This window comes from Ornithorhynchus anatinus, chromosome 6 (genome assembly GCF_004115215.2).
Source record: "Ornithorhynchus anatinus isolate Pmale09 chromosome 6, mOrnAna1.pri.v4, whole genome shotgun sequence".
Lineage (NCBI taxonomy): Eukaryota > Metazoa > Chordata > Mammalia > Monotremata > Ornithorhynchidae > Ornithorhynchus > Ornithorhynchus anatinus.
This window is the reverse complement of record NC_041733.1, coordinates 8131067-8155725: the sequence shown is the minus strand read 5'-3', so window position 1 is coordinate 8155725 and position 24659 is coordinate 8131067. Positions and strand designations below refer to the sequence as shown.

General features: G+C 42.3%; 1 long non-coding RNA gene across 2 annotated transcripts in view; it reads left to right on the top strand.

Annotated features, from left to right (window-relative positions):
- Window positions 1–24659, top strand: part of LOC114812781 — a 165505-nt gene that overhangs the window by 121566 nt on the left and 19280 nt on the right. Inside the window, exon 3 of one of the 2 annotated variants that reach the window (XR_003760410.2) lies at window positions 8035–8289. The exons of the other annotated variant lie outside the window; for it this stretch is intronic. This is a non-coding gene — a long non-coding RNA (uncharacterized LOC114812781). Of the gene's footprint in view, window positions 1–8034; window positions 8290–24659 lie in introns of those variants that run through there. 2 annotated transcript variants of the gene reach the window in all.

Here is a 24659-nt window from a genome sequence, read left to right as displayed (position 1 = left end):
ATTCCTAGCATTATGTTTTACTGAGTGTACTGCAAATTAGGTGGCCAGAGAATTACTAGAGAGGGCTAATTAGAATGACAGGTTAGCTGAAACTAAAATATACCCTTCTCTTTCATTCCTGCCTCAAAAATGTTTAGGGAATTTTATGGGTTTTGGGATGACAACTTCTGAGCTTTAACCTACGGGTGAAAGATTGGCTCTGGAGAAATGCAGTGCTCCTGATAAAGAAAGGAATCTTGTATTAGTGTTGCTGGAATTTTATTTCTATGGTAACCATGATGTCACCAGTGTCTGCAGTCCCGAACCCTCCCATTTCTAATAACTTGAGCTGATCTGGTAAGAGAGTATTGTAAAATGAAAAAAAATAAAGGAATTAATTGAATTGAACCACCAGATGCAGCGATAGAGATAGCCAGCTTGGTTAAGAGAAATGGGGAGAGGGAAAAGATGACTAGGGCTTGCATATTGACCTGAAAAGAGGAAGCATATTCTGAAAATCAGAGATGAAAAGTGAGAAAATAAAACATGCTCACATATTGCAATGTTCGTGACTGGAGTGAACAGGCTGGACAATGAAAAATGCAAGAAATTCAGCTGGAGAATGGTCTTTTCAGCCCTGTTACTTGTGCTCACTCTGCATACGTGCACTATATGCAGTAGTTAAAACCAGTAATTGATAGGTATCACATCACTGACCTAATCAATCACCTTTCAGGATCTGAGCTGGAAGAGAACTCCAAAGACAAACTGACCCTGCTCCCATGTCAAAAACCATCAAGGACAGATGCTTGTGCAGGTCTTTAAGCATCTCCCTGAATGCGAAGTAGAGTGATTTAATGGGAGAAGCATGAGAATGGACGTCAGCAGATCCAGGTTCTAATCCCAGCTCTACCACTGGGGTGCTGCGTGGCCTTGGATAAGTTAATTACCCGCTCTGTGCCTCACCAGTAAAATGAAGTAAAATGGAGGATATGAATCCATGTGGGGCAGGGATGGTGTCCAATCTGCTTATTTTATACCTGGGGAATGTCTTACTTTGGATTATCTTATATGTACCCCAGTGCTTAACACTGTATCATAATGGGGCTTCATGTCTCAATCGATCATTTTCACTTGTGTCTTTTTTATTGTTGAGCCATACTCACCTGAGCTACAGTGCTGTGCACTCAGTAAGCACTCAATAAATATGACTGAATGAATGAATACAGTGCTCTGCACAGACTAAGTACTCAGTAAATATGATTGATTGGTTGACTTGGCTATTCATGTCCCCTCAGTCCTCTCATTTTCTGTAATAATAATAATAATAATATACTAATAATCATAGTGGTGTTGTTAATTATGATATAATCATAATAATAGTGTTCTTTGCTTATTGTGTGCTAAACACTGTATTAAATCCTAGGGTAGACCTAATATAATCACATCGAATATAAACTCTGTCCCACATAGGGCTCACAGCCTAATGAGAAGCAGCATGGCTCAGTGGAAAGAGTCCAGGCTTGGGAGTCAGAGGTCATAGGTTCGAATCCTGGCTCCACCACTTGTCAGCTGTGTGACTGTGGGCAAGTCACTTCACTTCTCTGTGCCTCAGTTACCTCATCTTATACCATTGATAAGTCAAGTGACTCACCCAAGGTCTCAGAGCAGGCAACTGACATTGCCCAGATTAGAATACAAGTCCCCTGACTCTCAGGCCTGTCTCTCACCACTCCACCATGCTGCTTAGTCAAAGGTGTCCTGAAAAATAGTTTTCTTAGCTTAGCTAACCCTGTGGCATTATTTTGATCTGCACATTCCTAAAGGGCTACTTAAACTGGGAAGATCTTTAGACATTGTTGGGGTCTAAGTGCAGGCAATCCTTTGTGCCTAGATTATGAATCCCCAGCCATCATGTTGGGAGGGAGAGTAGGGCTGAACGAGACAGTGTCGGGCTTTGATTTCTGTTGACAAAGAAGGGACTTTCTCAGGGAAACCTCTTTTCGGCTGAACAGATCAGCTTTCCAAACTAATGAAACTCATTGTTTTGTGTCTAATGTTTAAATATTTCACAGGGGACAATCTGTCCCCATTAGGGAGACATAACTTGCCTAGCTTGCTCATATGCCTGCCAGCACTATTACTTTTCTATTGTTATCTGACTACAGCTATCAACTACATAGACACGAGAGCGATAAAAAAAAATATGTCTAGCTAACACAGAAGCCGAAATGCAGTTGACTTTCAGCTCTCTAAATCTCTGCCTTATAAGCACTCCTCTCCTAGATAACCTATAGAGAAAAAACAAAATAAGAATAATTCTTTGAACTGCACTGAAAGGCCAAGCCATTCGGCTTTCAGCATACAAAATGAAAGTTTTCCTTAAGGTGAACGTCTGTTTACATTTCTGGGTTTGATAAAGCATGACTTAAAATTACATATCATTTGCATGATTACATACATGAATGGCACTAATGTAAAGAAACGTTTACAAACAAGAAGATGACTGACTGTAAGATGAAAGATGTCTATGAATAAGAACCGTAATGATGGAGGTTAACATCAAAACATCATTGCAAACAGCCTTCTAACTGAATTCCTTGCCTCAAGCCTCTTCTCTCTCCAAACTCTCCTACATGCAGCTCTTTGTAACTTTTCTTTAATATGTCTTTCACAACACATCACTCCTCTCCTCAAAACCCTCCAATAGCTACTAGTTTCTCTCTGAATTAAACAAAAACTACAATCTCCTCACCTTAGTAGAGGGCAAGTGCTTTGCATTCATTCCTTCATTCAGTTGTATTTATTGAGTGCTAACTGTGTGCAGAGCACCGTACTAAGCGCTTGGAAAGTACAATTTGGCAACAGATAGAGACAATAACTCCCCAACAATGGGCTCACAGTCTAGAAGAATGTGCGCTGTGCACTTTGCACAGTGCTCTGCACACAGTAAGCAATCATACCATCAAGTGATTGATTGATTGATTGATTGACTATACAGTCACTTCTTACACTGCTCTCCAGCTCTCTATCTTCGTTCTTTTCAAACTAGCATTCTAACTCTTCCTAGCTCTTGACATCCTGCTTCCCAATTCCCTCGGCTTGGAAATCCATCCCCATTCAAATCCACCAAACCACCACCCTCCTCATATCAAAGCCCTCCTAAAAACTACCTTTTCAACACATATTTCTTAATGGTTCCCCACCTCCCTGGTCAGATCGGTCCATCATCCAACTTATGATTCACATGTATCTTTGTTTCTTAGCTCTTTTGGGTTGTGAAATATGTCTACCGACTCTGTTATTTTGTACTCCCAAACACTTAGAACTGCTCTGCACATGATAAGCACTCAGTAAATATAATTAACTGGTTGAGTATTGAATTGCCTTTTTTATTCACTTCAGTCCATGAATCTCTGTATGTTTGGCAATTCGTGTCTGCTAATTGTCACCATCAGACTGTAATCCCTTTGAGGTCAGGGAACGGGTCCTCTACTGTTAGTGGATCTTTCTAAGGAGCTAGTAAAGTGCCTTACACACAGTAGGTGCTCAGTGAATGCTGCTTCTGTTCTGGCTGATCATCACCATCATAAATTTCCTAAGAACAAGATCACCCGTGACCTAATTTCCATAGTATCATTCCTCTAATCCACATTACTGAGTTAATAACCTCATTTAATCCACATTTTGAGAATGTACTGAGTTAACAACCTCATGCTAGACTATCGGTATTAGAGAAGGTTCTCAAGATGTCTGCTTACAGATCTGGAGTACTCTGAGAGCACAAGGATGGAGAATGATGAAGCAATCCATTTATGGAGAGCATTGTTTTCACTGTTGAGGAAGATGCAGGAAAAATATCAAACATCCTTCCTTCCTTTCTGGAGCTTGCAAGCTAATGGGGTAATAAAACACACACAAGATGGCTCCAAAATAGTAAGCCACTTGTGGGCAGGGTTTGCATCTATTGACTCTATTGTACTTTACTTTCCCAAGCAGTTACTATTGCTTGACAGAAAGACAAGGTGGTTGCATTTGAGGTGGTTGGGTGGTTCCATTTTACACCAGACCATTCTGAAGAAAATAACTGTTTGTAACATCTACATTTAACCATAACATTCATCAAAGAACAGTACTACAAGAACCCCCAGGAATCATTCTTTTGTCATTGCCCTGACTTTTGAAAAACATATTTCCTTCGGTCAGAGAACATTTGACAAACTCTGTTATGAAACCGTTGCACCATAGGTGATTTTTTGCCTTCACTGGGGAATGGAAATATTCTAAAATTATAGGAAAACCTGTGAGAGGTGGCTTTAGATTTCAAGGATCCAGCTTAAATAACATGGACTCTTTTTTTACAGAAGAAGGAGAAAGCAGTATAATAGGGAAGCAGGAACATTTTTCATTTTCGAGCGGTAGAAAACTCAGCCAGCTATTGAGAGTAGCATATCAGAATTTTCGTGCTTACCCAGGACCCTGGATTTCTGGGTTCACACCCCTCAGCTAGGAGGAGAAAGGTGGCTAGTGTTCCAAGCGCAGAGAAGTAAAATGACCTAGTGAAAGGAGCCAGGTTCGGGAGTAGGAGGATTTGGATCATTGACCACTCGACTGTAGGCCTTCCCTCCTGATTTTAAGAGCTCCACCCGATTTGCCAAGTGGATCTTATTCCTCAAAAATTCTGGGAGATTTAGCTGTCCGGATGCTGGGAAATAGTTCTAAGGCAGAAAACTGTACAAGAATAAGTTCCTTCCCTTTTATTCCCATTTATCTCTGTCCACTTCCAAAAGAGCCCTGAAGATTTCCACCATCAGGATCTGCCAACAGCAATCACTTTACATTCTTGCTGCATTAAACTATATTACCCATCTATGTGTCTGTAAGTTGGTTTAGTAGTCCTGCGTAGATCATTCCACAGGTTGAACTGCTTATATAGTTATAAATTTGTCTGCAGTCCACAGTTTTAAAAAAGTTACAAATTACCAGCAAATTATTTGTGAAATTATTAGCAACTTAATACATTATTATGATTAAATGGAACAGAAGGGAAGGAAATTGGAAAATCAAACTATATTAACTTCTTGCAGATAGCAACAGAATGGCCTTGTAGAAATAGTGCACTAAAACTTGGTTCTCTTCCTCTGGCCTGCTGTGTGACCTTGGCCTAGTCACTTAACTTCCCTGAGCTTCAGTTTTCTCATCCTGCAAAACAGGGATTCAGTGCATGTTCTCCCTCCTATTTGGAGTGTGAGTCCCATTTGGAACTGGGACTGTGTCTGACCCGATTATCTTATATCTGCCTCAATGCTTAGTAGAGTACTTGACACGTAGTAGGTGCTTAATGAATTCAGTTTATTGATCAATCAATCAAAAGCATTTATTGAGTACTTACTATGCGAAGGGTGCTGTACTAAGTGCTTGGGAGAATACAGTGCCAAAGAATTTGCAGTCATGTTCCCCACCCATAATACCACTAATTATTAATAGTATGTGGGTTCTTGTCCTTGTTCCGCTACTTTTATTCTGTTTCTTTTATTGGAAAGGGAAGAGGAGTGTCACAGTGGGAGCAGGAAAGGGAGAGAGGGAGGAGTGTTTCTTGGACTACCTCATTTTACATTACCAGCACATCCTAAGGAATGAGAGGGCAGGGCATGTATTCCTGAAGCTGGTATTCCTCATTCTCCTCCTCCTTCTCCTCAGCTTTTCTCTCCCATTCCCAGGAGGGCAGTTAGCTCACTAGCACTAAACCAATGTCCAGAACAATCTGGCTGAACCTCTCTGTGCCTCACTTTCTTCATCTCTAAAATGAGGATTCATTGTCTCCTGTTCGTCCTCCTACTTAGACTCTGAGCCCTATACAGGACAGGGACAATGTCCATCCTCATTAACTTATCTCTACCAACATTTAGAACGATGCTTTTCACATAGTAACTCCTTAACAAATATAATAATAACAGTGATAACAATAGGAAGGTGGAGGAGGAGAAGAAGAAGACAAAGAAGAAGAAGAACAGATTGTTAGTAGAATGGCTTCCATGGTGGCAAGAACAGTGACCCCAGATTAGGGGATTCATTCATTCAGTAATATTTATTGTGCGCTTACTATGTGCAGAGCACTGTACTAAGCGTGTGGAAAGGTAATAGTGATTAAGGTATTTACTAAGCACCTACTGTGGGCAGAGCGCTGACCTAAGCACTGGGAGAAAATATATAGGTGAGATCCCAAGAGGGATAACAGTGTAAAGGTTTAGGTGCAGAGAAGGGATTGGAGACAAGCACAACAGAAGTGATGAAACATTATAACACAGCACAAGAAGATGGAATAGGTTCCAAACGTTGGTAGTAATGGAGGAGTCTGAGAGCATGTGGGAAGCTGGGAGCGAGGCCCTCCCTAGTTGATTTTTGGGGAATGATGGAAGAATTCAAAGAAAGCGGGAGCAGCTTTCATCCCTGGCCTGGTGCCCGGAGCATGCCAAGAGAGGGACCTTCTATGGCAGAAGGGAAGGCCATGGATACCGTGGTGCTTTTCTCAGCCGCAGGCAAAAAAAAAAAAAAAACAGAAAAAGGGGAGAGAGACGCACACACAGAGACAAAGACAGGGAAATAGGGCCAGACAAGGAAAGAGATAGGAAGCACTGGGATAGATGCAAGATAATCAGGTCCCACTTAGGGCTCACAGTCTTAGCCGAGCCTTGATTCCCCATTTTGAGGAACTGAGGGACCAGACAAGTTAAGTGACTTTCCGAGGTCACCCAGCCGGCAAGAGGTGGAGCCGGTATTAGAAACGAGGGCCTCTGTCTTTCAGGCCTGTGCTCTTTTTAACAAACCACGTATTTCCTTTGTGACAAATGAGAAGTCAGAGAGAGCGAGAGAGAGCCATCAGATTGACAGACAAACTCTGTACCCACCTCACAACCAGCTTCACATACTCGTATTCATGCACTTCTGAACCCACATAAGTGTGCGCACCACACAGACACACACACACACCCTGCACTGACTACTGCTGTATTCACAGAGAGTACAGAGAAAATGGCTCATCTCTTTCCTTCCCTGTTCTTTGCCAGCAGCCTGACTCATTGCTCTTTGAGCTGCTTCCATGATTATCAGGGGTCTCGGTGCTAGTACAGTGCTCTGCACATAGTAAACACTCAATAAATCTGATTGAATGAATGGTCTCTGGCTCTGGGGAAGAATCGTTTGTCTAAGCGACACCTCAGAGCTCTGGGATCCTGCAGAGGAGCCTCTTTTACCCGGATCAAGGAACTGGGGCTACCGGGATAGGCATGACTAAATCTTCCTCTTCCTGATCACCCCCTGAGTGGTCTCTGTGTGCTGCAGAACATCCTCATGGTGCGTCATTTGTAGCATGCAGGGGTTGAGTGCACAGTCATACAACAGGCAAAGAGCAGAGCTAGAAATATAATTGAACTGAATCGACATTCAGTTTCAGCCTAAATAATTTGTGTTTACTATCTCTCTGTAATCAAGCTGTAATCTCCACTTCTACTCCGACTTGCTGTGTGTCTTTGGGCAAGTCATTTAACCTCACTGGGTTTCAGTGAAACTGTTTTCGCTAAGCCTTAGATTGTGACCTCCATATGGAACAGGGAATGAGTCGGATCATCTAGTGGTAAACCCAGTACTTAGCACCGTGCATGACACATCAATCAATCAATTATATTAAGTGCTTACTATACGCAGAGCACCATACTAAGCGTGTGGGAGAATACAATGTAATGCGGTGTCCGATGAGTTCTTTGCCCACAGTGAGCTTTCAGTCTAGCGATGTGCTTATAATAACTTATAAGATATTACAAAGTAAAATAAAATACTAAGTGAAATAAATACCAAAATAATGGGGTTAGGTTGAAGATGGAATTAGCTCACAATCTTCTTCTTCAAATGCCGTCAAGTCGTTTTCAACCCCTAGGGACTCAAACCCTCTTCAGAACGTGTCATCTTCCATCATAAAGTCATTCAGGTATGTGGCTCCATATCGCGTCATCATTAAGAGTGTCCAAAGAGATTTCTGTATTTCTCACTTCTGTACAGTATGAACAAAAAGGCTCCTGTGAAAAGAAGCAACATGGAGAAGGGCAGATCCTTTGATTCCTCTGAAGTAGGAATTGGATGAACGTACCTGAAGAAATGATCATTTTACAGCCATTTCTGTTTAGTAATTTGTTCAGCAAAAGGATTAATATCTTTTAGGAGTAGAAAAAGTTTATTTTGCAGTTGTCCGCTTTTAGTATATGATTTCATGCCAAGATTAAAGAGGAAGGAATCAATGCTAACCTTGTCTGTTGAACCATGACTGTTTATTTCCACATCGACTCCTGTTTTTATGGATCTTTCAGGAAGCTTCTTTCCATTTTTCACCATTTCTGTTCAACTCCAGATACCTGTTCACTTACAATTCAGAATTTGAGGCCCAGGAATTTCAATTACTGTTTTAACATGATGGAAAACAAAAGATGCATTTGGATAGCCAGTTGATCGCAAGGTTTCTGAGACCAGCAAATAAAAAATGTTATTTAGATGAGATGTTATAGGTGTCCTAGATTCTAACATGAAACAGTTGATGTATGTTTATTACCATTAAATGTTTCATCTCAAATGATGACAATGATACTCGAAAAACGATGTAATTTTTATTGTTTTGAAACTGCCTGGAGATCCATGACATTTTTATGGTGTTTCTCTAATATAAAGAAATGTTTTTCATCTATGTAAAACATCTATCTCTTGATATTTTGATTGAAGTAGAGCATTTTGGGATGGGATTTATTCAAAGTGTTTGCTTTACTAGGCAAATTTCTCTCTGTTACACATCCCAAAAGGTTCTACTAGCCCTGGACATTATGTGCTTGTATTTTAAACATCATAATTTGCTATAAAAAAACCTATATTTAGATGAAAGGAAGCATTTACCTAAAAACCTTTTAGCACATTTTTCAATCAATCAGTCAGTAGAATTCATGTAGACCACTAAACTAAAGCACTTAGGAGAGAGTGATAGTTTCTTTTTCATGGTATGTGTTAAGTGCTTACCGTGTGCAGACTCTGTACTAAGTACTATACAAACTAATCAGTTTGAACAGTGTCCATGTCCTACATGAGTTTGGGGTTCACAATTTTCATCCCCATTTTACAGATGAGGTAATTGCTCCACAGAGAAGTGAAATTACTTGCCCAAGGCCATGCAAAAAGAAGTGGTGGAGCTGGGATTGGAACCTAGGTCTTTCTGACTTTAAGGCCAGAGCTTTATCTGCTGGATCATGCTGTTTCTACTAGAATTGGTAGACATGATGATTTCTACCCTCATGCAGCTCACCATCTAGCGGAGGAGACAAACACTAAAATAAACTACAGATACGAGTAAACAACAGAATTTAAAGATATGTTGTAAATGCTATGATGGGGAGGGGTAGGTGCCCTGAGGCTTAAATCGCAAGGAAGAATCAAAATGAAGTAGAGGGAAATGGGACGGATCGATGACAGAGTAATCACAGTGGCTTTCTGGCAGAGATGTGATTTCAGATGAGTCTTGAAGATGGGGAGAGCAGTGGTCTGCAGAATGTGAATGGGGAGGAAATTCCAGGTAGAAGGGAGGGTATGAGCAAGAGGCTGATGCAAGAGAAATGAAAATAAGATACACTGAGTAGGTTGGCTTGAGAGAAGTGGAGTGTGCGGGCTGGGTTTCAGTGGGAAAGGAGCTGTCAATAATCACAATTACAGTAGATAAATCCAACAGTGATGTTTATTTGAGCACTTACTCTGTGTAGAGCACTGTACCTAAGCACTTAGGAGTGTACAATGGGAGCCTTGAATGACTGTTTTTACTGGATTGTTCTGGTTTGATAGGGGGAAAAAAAGCTAACTTCCCACAACAAGCACATATATACAAGAAGAGCACTGTACAGACAAGAAAAGTAGGTTAAGAGTCATCAATCTTTGCCTGTACCTTGACCTATAGGCCCACCAAGCTAAATGACTTAATTTTAGGATGTCCAATTCCCAGACCTATTGGCCTCCCTTGTCGGCAATTTAGGGGCTCTTGGAGGATTCAGGCCAGAGCAGAGTCAGTGGTGGCAAGAGTGTCTATGGTGGCCTGGTGTTGGTGTCAACTGGGCAGAGGATTGGGAAAGTCTGGTCGGAGGAATGTTTAATGTCCATAGTGGAGGTAGAACTGAGGGGACTGGAAGAGTAGTAAGAAATGCTTCCTTCCAGCAGTCATTCCTGGTAACCACATTTCCCAAAGACCCAGAAGCCTACATTTTTCAGAATCCTCTGGAAGAATGGAACATCTTGAAAAGAGGTGAGAAAATCAATCAGGAAGCCAACCAGGGCTTTAAAATTCAGAGATGGAAGGGGCTTCTCTTTGTCTTTTCCCTCCTGCTTTCTCACCAATTCCTTCTCTGCCAGTTTCTCTGGCTTCCACCACTTAATGAGGGCACATGGAGAATTGTGAGTGTGTGGGGTGAAGCCTAAGGCAGTTGTGGGTGGTAGGTTAGAGTCCGTCGGAGGGGACCATGGACTTCCGCCATCCCTCCACCATTTAAGTAAGGTGATCGGATGTCCCAATTTCAACAGGAGGGAATCAAATGTAAGATCTGTCCTATTGCCCTCTTGAATTTTTTCAAAGCACTTTTTGTGTCCCCGAAATTATCACGGAGACACTGTGACCTTTAAAATTTGTTGCCCGAAATGCATAGTAGCTAAAATAAGGGGTGATCCAGGGAGAAGTAGGGACAAAATAGGAGAGAGAGATGAGGAAAGGGGAGGGAAGAGGGGGATCTGTCACCAGCCCAGTAAAGAAAGCAAGGATTGTGGTCGGATGGAAGCAGGTGAAGGTGCTGAAGGAGGCACAGGTGAAAAGACAGGGCTTGGGGACCAGAACAGCCAATAATATTGGCCTTCATTAAGTGCTGACTTTGTGCTAAGCACTGTACTAAGTGCTGGGGTAGACACAAGCAAATAATCTTAGACAGAGTCCTGCCCAGCTGTCTTTAGAGATGGGTCCGTGGGCTTGGGTACACAGGGTGACTGAAGAGGGCCTGGAGTCTTCGATCCCATGGAGAAGCTCCAGCAGAAATGAACTCAACAGTCTAGTTCAGGCTAGGCTGGTTGAGCTGGGTCTACCAGCAGTCAATCAATCAATCATATTTACTGAGCATTTACTAAGCATTTACTGTACTAAGTGCTTGGGAGAGTACAATATAACAGAGTTGGTAGACATGTTCCCCACCATCCAGAAGGAATTTACAATCTAGAGGGGCAGACAGACATTAAAATAAATTATGGAGGTGTGCGTCTGTGCTGTGGGGCTGAGAGTGGAGTGAATAAAAGGTACAAATCTAAGTGCATAGGTGACACAGGGAAAGGAGAATGAAGGCTTAGTGGGCTCTTGGAGGAGATGTGATTTTTATAAGGCTTTAAAGTTGGGGAGAGTGATCATCTGTCAGATGAAGGGACAGGGAATTCCAGGCCAGAGGCAGAACATAGGTGAGGGGTCAGCGGCAAGTCAGATGAGATTGAGGTACGGTGAGTGCAGTGGTGAGTCTCTGCAGCTCCTGCTCTCTTATAAGTGAACAACCTGGGCCAAGCTCAGGCTATTATCTCGGTTGGAGATGGAAGAGGAGGAAGAAATGTCAAGGAAGGCAGATAAATTTTGCTCTTTTCAATGAATCAATTAATCAGTCATATTTATTGAGCACTTACCTGTGCTTTCCCCCTTTGTTCTTCATTCTCTTTCTTCACTCTTTCCTTCCCATCTTCCTTTCTTCCTTCCTGTACCTTGCTGGTCTTTCCCTTTCCTCCTCTTCCTAGTTCCATATATTCTGAGCCAATAGGCAAACTATGTCCATCCCATGTGGATTTTGGGTGTGTCTTGATCCCACTCACTCCCGCTGTTCCCTCCATGTTATCAAAAGCCATCGTGGTTTGTTGAATGACTGACTTTGTATCAAGCTTTCTCTGTTCCTGAATTATATCTGAATCCCATCTAACCCTCATAATTTCTTAAGTAGGAAGTTGGCATTTATAACTTTTACTCTGATCAATAGGCCTTTTTATAGCTACCTCCCTGGTGGCTCCCGATATCAGCTGTATTCACTAATCCTAATTTATAGATGTATTCCAGTCGTATTTTCACCAACAGTCCCAACATGCATCTGTTCTGGTTTGCTAATAGAAAGAAGGGCAGAGATAAATGGTTTCATATTAGCCAGTTGTAGATGCATAGGGGAGAGGGAGAGGAGGAAATTTTTGTGTCTCAGGAAGGACCATAGCACCTCCCAGCAAATTATCTTGGGAAGTGACCCACTGCTGACATTGAGCGGCTATACCAGTGGGAAGGAAAGGACAACTTTTGGAGAGCTGGCCCCCTCTTCTGGTCTTCCCAAGGGACTGGGAGATCAGTGTAAATGGACTATCATGTTCACATAGCTGTAGCTGTGCTGAAACGACTGGTTTCTCTGACATTTTGGATTTTTGCTAGCTCTCTGTGCTACCTTGAATTCTCATTATTTCCTGGTGAAGGGTACGAGTTAAACAAGCATTTACATATACTCAGCTGGGATGAACACTGAACGCGTGAGCCGTGTGACCTTCACAGACGTGATTTAGAAATACGGAACCGAATTGACAAGTGGAGCAGGTTTCGGTCCTACCGTTCAGTCCCCGTTTCCTCAGACACCCATAGGTGAAAATAGAGCACGGGTTCACAGGCTCAGCACTTTCCGTCCACACTCCACCGACATCCTGGCATCGGGAGAGACCTGATGATCGATCCATCGGTGATACATGCCCAGAGCTTATTCTGTGCAAAGCACTGGACTTAGCCCTTAGGAGAGTACAGTACACTAGAGTTGGTTGGCTCGGTCCTTGCCATCCAGAAGCTCTCAGACTAATGGAGGAGACTAGGTGGGCAATGATGAGATAGGACAAAAGGTTCAGGCTTCTTGACAAATTGGTAGAGAGGTAAAGCCGCAGGGGGTATGGCAAAGAAATTTGCTCTGAGAATCAGAATATCACCCAGGCGGCCCAGCCTGAGCTCAAGGGTCAGGCTAATGCTTTGAGTGACTGATCACCAGATTGGAAGAGGGCACGGGCCACAGAAATCTAGGGGATCCAAGCTGATGGGGGCACATGCAGGTCTGACCCCTTGCTAACAAAGATGTAATGTGCCTCAGAGCAAGCAGTGTTTGCAGAACTTGTCCTTGGAGAGAATATGGGCGGTATTTACTAAGTGCCTATTAAGTGCCAGACACTGAGGGAACTGAGGCCCAGAGAAGCGACACGACCAAAGTCACCCAGGAGACATGGCAGAGCTGGGATGAGAACCCAGCTCTCAGTGGACAGAGCAGGGGTTGGGGAGTCAGAGATCATGGGTTCAAATTCTGGCTATGCCACTGGTCAGCTGTGTGACTTTGGGCCAGTCACTTCACTTCTCTGGGCCTCAGTTCCCTCATCTGTAAAATGGGCATTAAGACTCTGAGCCCCATGTGAGGCAAGCTGATCACCTCGTATCCGCCCCAGTGCTTACAGCAGTGCTTTGCACATAGTGAGCGCTTAACAAATGCCATTATTATTATCTTGTACAAGATAATCAGGGCAGATTCAGTCTTTGTCTCAGATGGACTCACTGACTCTGTGTGTGTGTGTGTGTGTGTGTGTATGTGCATATGTGCATATAATTTGCTGTTAGCATGTTGTGGGCAGGGGATGTGTTCGTTTATTTTCATATTGTATTCTCCCAAGCGCTTAGTAAAGTGTTCTGCTTAGAGTAAGTGCTCAATAAATATGATTGACTGACTGAGTGACTGCTGTAAGAACACTAGGTTTTCGGAAGACAGTGTTTAACCCAACTCCTGCACAATAAGAAGCTTAAGAATCTTAAAGCAGAATGGCAATAAAATTGAACCTCCAATGAAAAATGCATTCTGAGATGATCAGATATTCTGCTTTGCAGATGGAAAGGAAAATATTTAAATATTTCTAAACAGCGGTATTTTAGAAGTCATATAATTTGCATTGTTGGAGTGTTGTGATATTCCAAATACCCCAAAGGGGTCTCTACTCCAAAGAGAGAAGATTTAAGTTACATAATATCGTTATGGTCGTATTGTTTGTTTTTTCATTACAATGGTGACATGGTGTAATGACACACTTTCATTTTGTAACCTAGTCCCCATAGAGTTTCATTAAATTTCCCTCTTCTGTAATCTCACATCACAATGGCAGCGAGACACGGTCCCTCTCCAGGCTTCTATTGAAATTATCATGCAATTTTAATGCATTATTTATATCAAAATTTCTACTGTCAAAATGTTTATGGTTTTGGGAAAAAAAAGATTGCATTGCTTTCATATTTTCCCATAAAACTATTCCTTAAAGCACAAAAATCCTCTTAATTGGCACCAGTGTTTCAACCCAGTTAAAAATGAGTCTGTCATTTGGTGAGTTACTCAAGTGGCAATTTAGAAGGAAATATTGTAGGTGAGGAAACAGGCTCTAAATATTTTAGTGCAGCTCCAGAAAAAGTGTATTCAACTGTCTAGTCACTAAATTGTATGCAGGAGGCCAGGGGGGAGCCCTAAGTCAGATTATTAGAAAACAACAATATTATGAAGAAAAATTTTCACAAACTTGTAAAAATCAAACCAATTATCCACTAGATTGTAGGTTCCTTGAGGACAGGGGACATGTCTACCAACTGTATTGTATTCTCTCAAGCACTCAGTCCAGTGCTTTGAACACAGTAAATAAGTACCACTGATTGATTAATAGCGTGGGACTGGGTTCAAATCTTGAGGGTAGTATGGGTTCACATCAAAAAAGTGGACAGTCGATGGTATTTATTGAGTGCTTACCCTGCGTAGAGTAATGGTGCTGACTAAAGGGTGTTCTCCACCCCTGGCAGCTGTGGGTGTTTCAGGACAATGCTAAGGTTGGGATCAGGTTTAGCCTAGGTTTAGGGTCAGGACTGCCTCTGAACCCCATGCTCAATCACGGCCACCACCTTGGATTCACAATTCTTCTGCTTCCTTGGAATGCCGGAAAGAGCTTTTTGGCTAGTGGTTGTATGACTAGCGCCAGTCACCTTTTTGATACATTTGGGGACATGAAAAGTGGACTTTGTAAGTTAGACCACTGTTCTCCTTGTGGGCAAAGAATGACTTTCAACTCTGCTCGAAGCAGCGTGGAGTGGAAAGAGAACTGGGCTGGGAGTCAGAGCCTGGGTTCTAATCCCAGCTCTACCAGTTGTCTTCTGATGACCGTAAGCTCATTGTGGGCAGGGGATGTGGCTGTTTATAGTTGTATTGTAGTCTCCCACGTGCTTAGTACTGTGTTTTACTCACTGTAAGCACTCAATAAATATGAGCAAATGAATGAATGACCTTTGGCAAGTCTCTTAACTTTTCTGTGCCTCAGTTTGCTCCTCTATGAAAGAGGGATTAGTTCCCTCTCCCTCAAATTTAGACCATGTGGGATGTGGACTGAGCCCAATCTGATTATCTCGTATCCACTCCAGTGCTTAAAACATTGCTCAACACATAGTAGACACTTCATAAATACTATTTAAAGAAAACACTTTGTAGAGTGTTCTGCACCCAGGAGTGACTCAATAAATGCCATCTGTTGTGTTGAACTCTTTCAAGCACTTAGTACAGTGTCTTGCATGCAGTCAGTGCTCAATAAATATGATTGATTGAATGACTGGAGGGACATATCACAAAAATAGAACACAGTGGATGCTCTTGAAAAGTTTTCAGTCAAATGAAGGCGATATAGAGGCACTGATCAAATATGGGTAATAGAAATAAAAGGGAAAATATACAATAGTAACAACCCAACTAAGCAAAAATGAAGACACAGATGAATAAATAACTAGACGAAATAGTCCAATCTATCTAAAACTGCTAAGGGTAGCTGCTGGAATCAGCAGAAAGCTCCAGATGAGTCAAGGATTTTATGAAAAAAGTTACTCTGCAGACAGTACACACTCGATAAATTCCACTGATCGATCGATTGATTGATTTACCCTGAGGACACCATCTGCTGGAAACCAAAATCTGAAGTTTGTCCCCAGTCCCCTAGTTCTCCTCCACCAGGTGAATTATCAGGAATCAAGTGGGTTATTTGGATAACTACCATCTCTCTATGTGGATTATTCCCAAATCTACTTCTTCAGTCCTGACCTCTCTCCTTCTCTCCAGTCTAGCATTTCCTCCTGCCTACAGGATGTCCCTACTGGGATGTCACACTGACATCTCAAACTTAACATGTCCAAAGCAGAACTCCTCATCTTCCCACCCACACCCTGTCCTTCCCCTGTCTTTCCCATCACTGCAGACAACACTACTATCCTCCTTGTCTCACAAGCCCAAAACTTTGGCATTATTCTCAACTCATCTCTGTAGTTCGACTCACATATTCAATCTGACAAATTAACAAATGACAAAACATATTGGTTATACCTTCACAACATTGCCAACATCCTCCCTTTCCTTTCCATCCAAACTGCTCCTATGCCTCTCCAAGCACTTGTCAGTTTCTGCCCTGACTACTGCCATCAGCCTCCTTGCTGACCTCCCTGCCTCCTGTTCATCCCCACTCCAGTCTTTGTTTCACTCTGTTGCCTGAATCATTTTTCTAAGAGTTTGTTCACATCTTCCCACTCCTCAAAAACTTCTAGTGATTGCCCATTCCCTTCCACATCAGGCAGAAACTCCTCATCATTTGCTTTAAAGTATGCAACCAACTTGTCCCTTATTATTTTACCTTACTGATTTACAACTACAACCCAGTCCACTCTCTTCTCTCCTCCAACCCCAACTTAACTCACTCTACATCAGTCTGGTCTCTCTTACTGCTGACATCTTTTCTACCCCTCTCTCAGGCCTGGAACTCCCTCCCCCTTCATATAGGACAGACCAATACCCTCCCCACTTTCAAAGCCTTATTGAAACCATATCACTTTCAAGAGGCCTTCCTTGACTAAACCCTCTTATCCCCTACTCCCTCTCCCTTTTGACTCACCTATGCACTTAGATTTGTACCCCATAAGCACTTAATAATAATGTTGGTATTTGTTAAGCGCTTACTATGTGCAGAGCACTGTTCTAAGCGCTGGGGTAAACACAGGGGAATCAGGTTGTCCCACGTGGGGCTCACAGTCTTAATCCCCATTTTACAGATGAGGGAACTGAGGCACAGAGAAGTTAAGTGACTTGCCCACAGTCACACAGCTGACAAGTGACAGAGCTGGGATTTGAACTCATGAGCCCTGACTCCAAAGCCCGTGCTCTTTCCACTGCACCACGCTGCTGCTTCACTTGATATTCACTCCGCGGTCAGCTCCACAGCACATAGGTACATATCCATAATTTATTACAATGTCTGTCTCCCTCTCTAGACTGTACAGTATTTTGCACAAGTAAGTGCTCAGTAAATATCACTGATTGCTTTAGATATTATGAATGCAATCACATTCTCTAGAGATCAGTGAAACTTCCAGAGAATTTCTGCATTGTAGATATGGCCTTAACTTGCATTCTCAGTAGTAGAGTATACTATTTTTTTGTGTGTTTTTTTTTTCCCTCTCCGGGGAAAAAAAAAAGAAGTTGCTTTGATAATCTGTTGCAAACTACTGTGGCCAAAGGACACAGACATCCATAGTGGAAAATAAGGAATTGATTTTCAAACTTTTCTAAGAAGCATCATGCGTCAGAAACTAAGCTTTGTTGGATAAATAGAGCTTAGGGCAAAAACAGAAGAGAGCTCCCTGTGTTTCATTTCACTGTAATGCCACAAAGTGTGCCCAGACCAATAACTTGTGCAAAGATTCAAGAATATCTTAGCTGGTCTGGTCAGAAACAGTTGTGTATTTTAAAGTTCCTGACTGCTGGGGTGAAAGGTTCAAGACTGATGATGTCTCTTTGAGGCAGGGCATATTTTTGGAGATGTTTTGGCGATTGGAAAATTAGTAATAGAGTTAGCCTTTGGTCCAAAAATGGTGACTCCTGACAGAGTGATTGTATGCAGTGGGATTTTCACACTAAGAAACTTGCACACTGTATGAAAATACAATCAGGTACCTTTTCTAATGTTCTGCCATTTGGGTCAGCACTTAGAAACTAGTGGTTCATAGGAAAAATGCATGTCTTATCACCTAAAGCATATGTGCTAGACTATTGAATATTTGCTGCAGGGGCAATAATTTGGACTGGATCTTTCTCATTCTCTTTCCCAGTCCCTCTATTTCTAGGAGCAAGCATTGCAAACTTACAGGTAAGGAGAATGGGCATAGTCTGTGATGACAGAACAGAGTATTTCTGAAACCTCAAGAGCAGCAGATCCTGTAATGTCAATCTTTCAATGAATCAATGATATTTATCGAGCACTCACTGTGTGCAGAGCACTGAGCTAAGCACTTGGGAGAGTACAGTATAACAGAGTTGTTAGACACCTTCCCTGACCCGAAGGAGCTTACAGTCTAGAGGTGGAGACAGAAGTTAATATAAATTAGAGATATGTACATGAGTGCTGTAGGGCTTACTGGGAGTCTTCCAATGTCTTGTGATAACCAGGGGAGAAAATGAGATCGAAATAAGAAATGATTTAACAAAATGGGCAACAACAATAACACCAAAAACAGTTCTGTGTCTTCTATACAACTAGACAAGCCCTGAGCCGAAAAGGTACAGGAATAAATCTAAAGCTGTGAAGTCAGAAGTGACATACCCCTACTATCTCCCAAAAGTCTCTTCTGTCAACTTGACACATCCATGGGCCAGTCTGGCTGGCAGAAGTTACTTGTTCAGCTTCCCTTGAAACTTACATTTTGCACTCATTCAATTGGTTTGGATATGGGGCTTATCGTTGTAGTAGGGGGAGAGAGATGGTTGAATAATAACGATAATAACAATAAAATCTCATAATAATAATAATCATAGTGGTGTTTGTTAAGCACTTACTCTCCGTTGAGCAATGTTCTAAGTGCTCGAGTAATAATAATGATAATTATGGTATTTGTTAAGTATTTATTAACTACGTTCCAAGCCCTGTTTTAAGCCCTAGGGAATGTATGAGGTCAGGTTGGACACAGTCCATGTCCCACTTGGGCTCAGCATCTTAATCCCCACTTTACGGATGAGGTAACAGAGGCACAGATAAGTGAAGTGACTTAGCCAAGAGTAAATGGTAGAAAAGTGGTGGAGCCAGGATAAGAACACAGGTCCTTCTGACTTCCAGCTCCAGGATCTAGCCACTAAACCCTCAGGGATTCGAGGGCAACATTCTTCTTTAAAATCTGATAAGAAGAGTGAGGAGAGTTCACATCTTCCTGTTTGATTGGGTTCTATTATTCATTTATTCATTCAGTCGTATTTATTGACCGCTTACTGTGTGCAGAGCACTGTATTGAGTGCTTGGAAAGTACAATTCAGCAATAAAGAGAGACAATCCCTGCCCATTACTAAAATAAGTAGGTGCCTACCATTACAGCAATCCAGTTTGGATACAAATTGCAGCAAAACAACTCTAAAGAACCAGGGGAAGGAAAAATAAACAATGAAACAACGTATTTCAAATTCCATTCCATTTATAAAGAGGCAGGGATAAATCAAAAGAGTCAGACATAAATTGTTAATGGCTCTGGGCTCATCAGAATGATTACAGGAGAACCAATTACATCTAATAATAATAATAATAATAATGTTGGTATTTGTTAAGCGCTTACTATGTGCAGAGCACTGTTCTAAGCACTGGGGTAGACACAGGGGAATCAGGTTGTCCCACGTGGGGCTCACAGTCTTAATCCCCATTTTACAGATGAGGTAACTGGGGCACAAAGAAGTTAAGTGACTTGCCCACAGTCACACAGCTGACAAGTGGCAGAGCTGGGATTTGAACTCATGACCTCTGACTCCAAAGCCCGTGCTCTTTCCACTGTGCGACACTGCTTCTCATCTCCACAAGCCCCAGCTTCAGGGGCAGAATCTCTCCCTCCTTAGCCCCGACCTCCACACACTCACTCAGTGTTGTCTTGATCCTGTAATTTGAAATGACAGAGGAGTTGGATTCAATCACTTGAGAAGCAGCATTGCCTAGTGGAAAAAGCCTGGGCCTGGGAGTCAGAAGGACCTGAGTTTTAATCCCAGCTCCATCACTGGTCTGTTTTGTCACCTTGGGCAAGTCACTTCACTTCTCTGTGCCTCAGTTACCTCATCTGTAAAATAGGGATTATGACTGTGAGCCTTATGTGGGACTTGGACTGTGTCCAATCTGATTAAACTTAAATTAGAATTAGATTAAACTTAAATAGAGAAACAGCGTGACTCAGTGGAAAGAGCCCGGGCTTGGGAGTCAGAAGTCGTGGGTTCAAATACCGACTCTGCCACTTGGCAGCTGTGTGACTGTGGGCAAGTCACTTAACTTCTCTGTGCCTCAGTTACCTCATCTGTAAAAAGGGGATGAAGACCGTGAGCCTCACGTGGTTACCCTGTATCTCCCCAGCGCTTAGAACAGTGCTCTGCACATAGTAAGCACTTAACAAATACCGACATTATTATTATTATGATTAAACTTGCATATACTCCAGCACTTAGTACATATGCTAGCACATAATAAGAGCTTAATGAATGCCATTTAAAGAATCAATGAATCAGTCGTATTTATTGCACGCTTGCTGTGTGCAGAGCACTATACTATAAGCCTGGGAGAATATTTTGTAACAAAATAGGTAGAAACATTCCCTGCCCACAAAGAGTCAATCAATGGTATTTATTGAGAACTTGCTGGGTGCAGAACACTGTACTAAATGCTTGATGTTAAGAAATATTAAAGTTTGGTGTTTTTTTGGAAAAGAGTCTTGGTTTGGGCCCAAGACAACACTGCCACTATGTTACAGAATAGAAGTGTCACAGATGTTTCACTGCCCTGAGTCCTGAATGTTAAGTCCACTGAACGAGCGTTGTACCAGGCTCTCACCGAGGGTGATCTGCTCTGTGCTTTTTAATTAGGTAACTTTGAGAGTTCTAGTTACTCTTTCAAATCTCTAGTGCATTAGTCATTAAGTTTCTTCTTCAGGACAACAGTGACCAAAGAGCGTTACATGTCTTTCAGCCTGTAAAGTTGTAAAAATCAAGGTACATGGAAAATTTTGCATTGAAAAATCAACCACCGGAGCCTGCCTAGAGGAAAGAGAGCAGAACACACTTGAGTAGCTCACGTTCCGTAATTTAATATCCACATGTATTCTGAGGTTTGGAGGGTTTATACTTATCTTTTCCTGGGGAAAGGGAGAAGAAAATGAGTATAGTGTAACAGAGAGGAAGGAGTAGGAAGACTGCATTTGGAGGTGAGGGGGATCAGAAGGTTTGGGGGAGAAGTAACAGCAACAGAGTATTACGAGACTGAATGGGAGAGATTGTTTTTTCTAAATACACAGAGTGGGACAATGAGAAGGGATGCACACAGACACCCAGACACACACACACACAAACATCCCCCCCACACATACACAGAAGGGAGATACTAGAGCAATTTCTCCTGAAGCTGCAAATACTTCAATTCCTTCCTGTCGCGGGCTCCTCCTTTAGCTCCAGCTCTCAGCACCCACCCTGAAAGGAAGAGGAGATGGGAAGACATAGAGCATTTGCCAACCCGGATCAGGAGCAGAACTCAGATGGACAATGAGCCATCAGCCCAGAAGGCCCCCAGCGCATTTAGAAAACTTTTTCTAGAGAAAACGTTATGGGCTGCTAAATACAGTAATGCAGCCTTCAACGGAGCCTGACTTGCAATTGGATTCAATTAATGTTAATTGAGTGTCCACAGGGTGCATGGCTCGGTAGGAGGCTGCACCCCAGGAGTAGCTCAGACACTGGCGGGCCCGGTTCATTAGTCAGACTCTGTGCTATGGTTGTTGCATTATGTGTCTGCGATGGGTGGGTCGTATTTTGCCTGCTCCCAGAAATTGGTCTCGACAAAAGGCCATTACACCCTACGACCACTCAGCCCTCACATTTTCCTCCTCTAATGCTAACCTTCTCACTGCACCTCAGTCCCATCTATCTCTCCGCTGACCCCTTTCCCACGTCCTGCCTCTGGCCTGGAACACCCTCCCTCCTCAAATCCGACAGTCAGTTATTATCCCCCACTTCAAAGCCTTATGAAGGCATATCTCCAAGAGACCTTCCCTGACTAAGCCCTCCTTTCCTCTTCTCCCACTCCCTTTTGCATCTCCATGACTTGCTCCTTTTATTCTTCCCCACTTCCAGCCCCACGGCACTTTAGTACATATCTATAATTTTTTTTTATATTATTGTCTGTCTACCCCTCTAGACTATAAATTCATTGTGGGGAGGGACTGTAACTGCTTAATCTTATATTGTACTCTCCCAAGCACTTAGTACAGTGCTCTGCACACAGGAAGCACCCAATAAATGCCACTGAATGAATGAATGTAGGCCAATGTCATCCGACGAATGAAAGCACCAATGTTCAATTGGGATTAACCCACACAGTGCTTAGGGTCCATCACCATAGGGCTCTTCTTTGATTAATCAATCGGTAGCATTCAATGAGCGTTTACTATGCACAAAGCATGTACTAAGTGGTTGGGAAAGTACAATACACCAGAATTAGCCGACATCCTCTCTGCACATAATAAGAGCTCAATAAAATGCTATTGATTTAAAATGAGCTTACTTGGATGCATATATCACTGGGATCTTCTCTTCTGTGGCTGGCTCTTAAGGGCCTGTTGGCACCAGGATCCATCCTTTGTCCACACCAATGTCCAATTGTTAATTTAGAACATTTTCCTATCCACCACTGAGAATGTTTAAACCTTTGCAATAAATCCTCATTCAGGCTGGGTCTCCATTCCTGGGAAAGGCTATTATATTATAATAGAACATAAAATATGTAATATATAATATATTTATCATATATTATAATGTATGCTATATATTATAATATATTCTATTATAGAGCTTCACGGGTGAGTCTGAAACTTCCCTGCAAGTTGTGTTGGATGAACTTGCAGTGGCTTACAAAATCCCTTTACTCAATGATTCAGGAGCATTCTGTGAAGATTCACTAACATCTTCATCAAATGCCGTCCAGTCATTTCCAAACTGTAGCGGCTCCATGGACACACCCTCTTCGGGACATCCCATCTTCTATCATAAAGTCGATCTGGTCTGTGCATCGGTCGAGTTTTTTAAAATGGCAAGGTAAATTGTGTGGGCTTGATTTTTCTCTTTCTCTTTATTTAAAGTGGTCCTCCTTAACTACAAAGGATGAATTCCAGACCTGCGAGTCATTGGAAAGCATCAAGGATTTTCTCCCTCTTAGAACAAAGAAGTGGTAGTTAAGAGAATCTTCATTTAGCATCTTTGCTCTGTTATCGTTCAGAGCAAGTCACTGATGAATAATTTCTCCATCTCTCAAAGTGGGATAATCACGTTTTATCCCCTTTCCCATCACCCCCCGCCCCCGGCACCATCCACAAGTGATAGTGGATGAGTATTATTAAACAAACATAGAATGTTTTGTCATTTCATTCAAAAGGTTGAATACTGTTATAAAATACTGTGCCTGTAATCGCTCTGAGCGGAAGACATTGATTAGTGAGCACTGGAAAATGGACCTGTCCTTTTAATTCCACCCTTTGTGTTGCCTCACAGGCTTAAGTACCATCATTCCCTGCCCACAACCGGGACTCAACAAATGCCCTTCACCGTCTGACTGATGGACTTGACGGTTGTTGACTGACAGTGAAATCATTGCTTCAATCTCGCCGCAGGACCAGTTAGCCGTAGCTATTTACGATGCTTGATACGGTCACTGCATCTGTCTGGAGCAGTTTAAATGGCCGTGGCTAACCGTGCTTCACTGCGAATCATGATCCATATTGCTGTGGACTGGTATATGTGATGACTCGGTGACTTAACAGATTGGGCGATTATTGCATATGTACATTTTAGGTGTCCTAAATTGTTTCGGTCTGCAGGTGGAGATGCTTTAACCTAAACTGAAATACAAAATACCAAACTGTTTTGTCATTCAACCAATCATATCTATGGATCTCTTACTGTGTGCAAAGCACTGTGCTAAACATTTGGGAGAGTACAGTATAACACTATAGCCACCACATCCCCTGCCCAGGAAGATCTTTCACTCCAAAGGGGTGTCTGTCTTCTACTGGGGTCATCATTTTCCTCCTCCTCATCATTGACAGTATTTATTGAGTGTTTACTGTGTGCAGAGCCTTGTACTAAACACATGGGAGAGTACAAATACATCAGAGTTGGTTAACAACCCATATCAAGTAAGCTTGCTAGTTGTGTCCTTTAGCTTTCAAATATTTCAATCTCAAATCTAATACTGTTCTTTTGACCAAGGTGTATGTGCGGGAATTAGGAGGAGCACGGATTAGTGTGATGTGGTGAAAAGAGAAGAGTGCAGAACTGGGAGTCAGGAGACTTGGGTTCTAGTTCCAGCATCACCAATTGTCTGCCGTGTGATCTTGGCCAAGCCATTTAACTTTTCTTGACCTCAGTTTCCTCATATGTAAAGTGGAGCTTAAATACCCTCTTTCCCTCTTACACCGGAGCCCTTGTGAGCTGGAGACTGTGTCTGATGTGAATGCATTGTCTCTACCC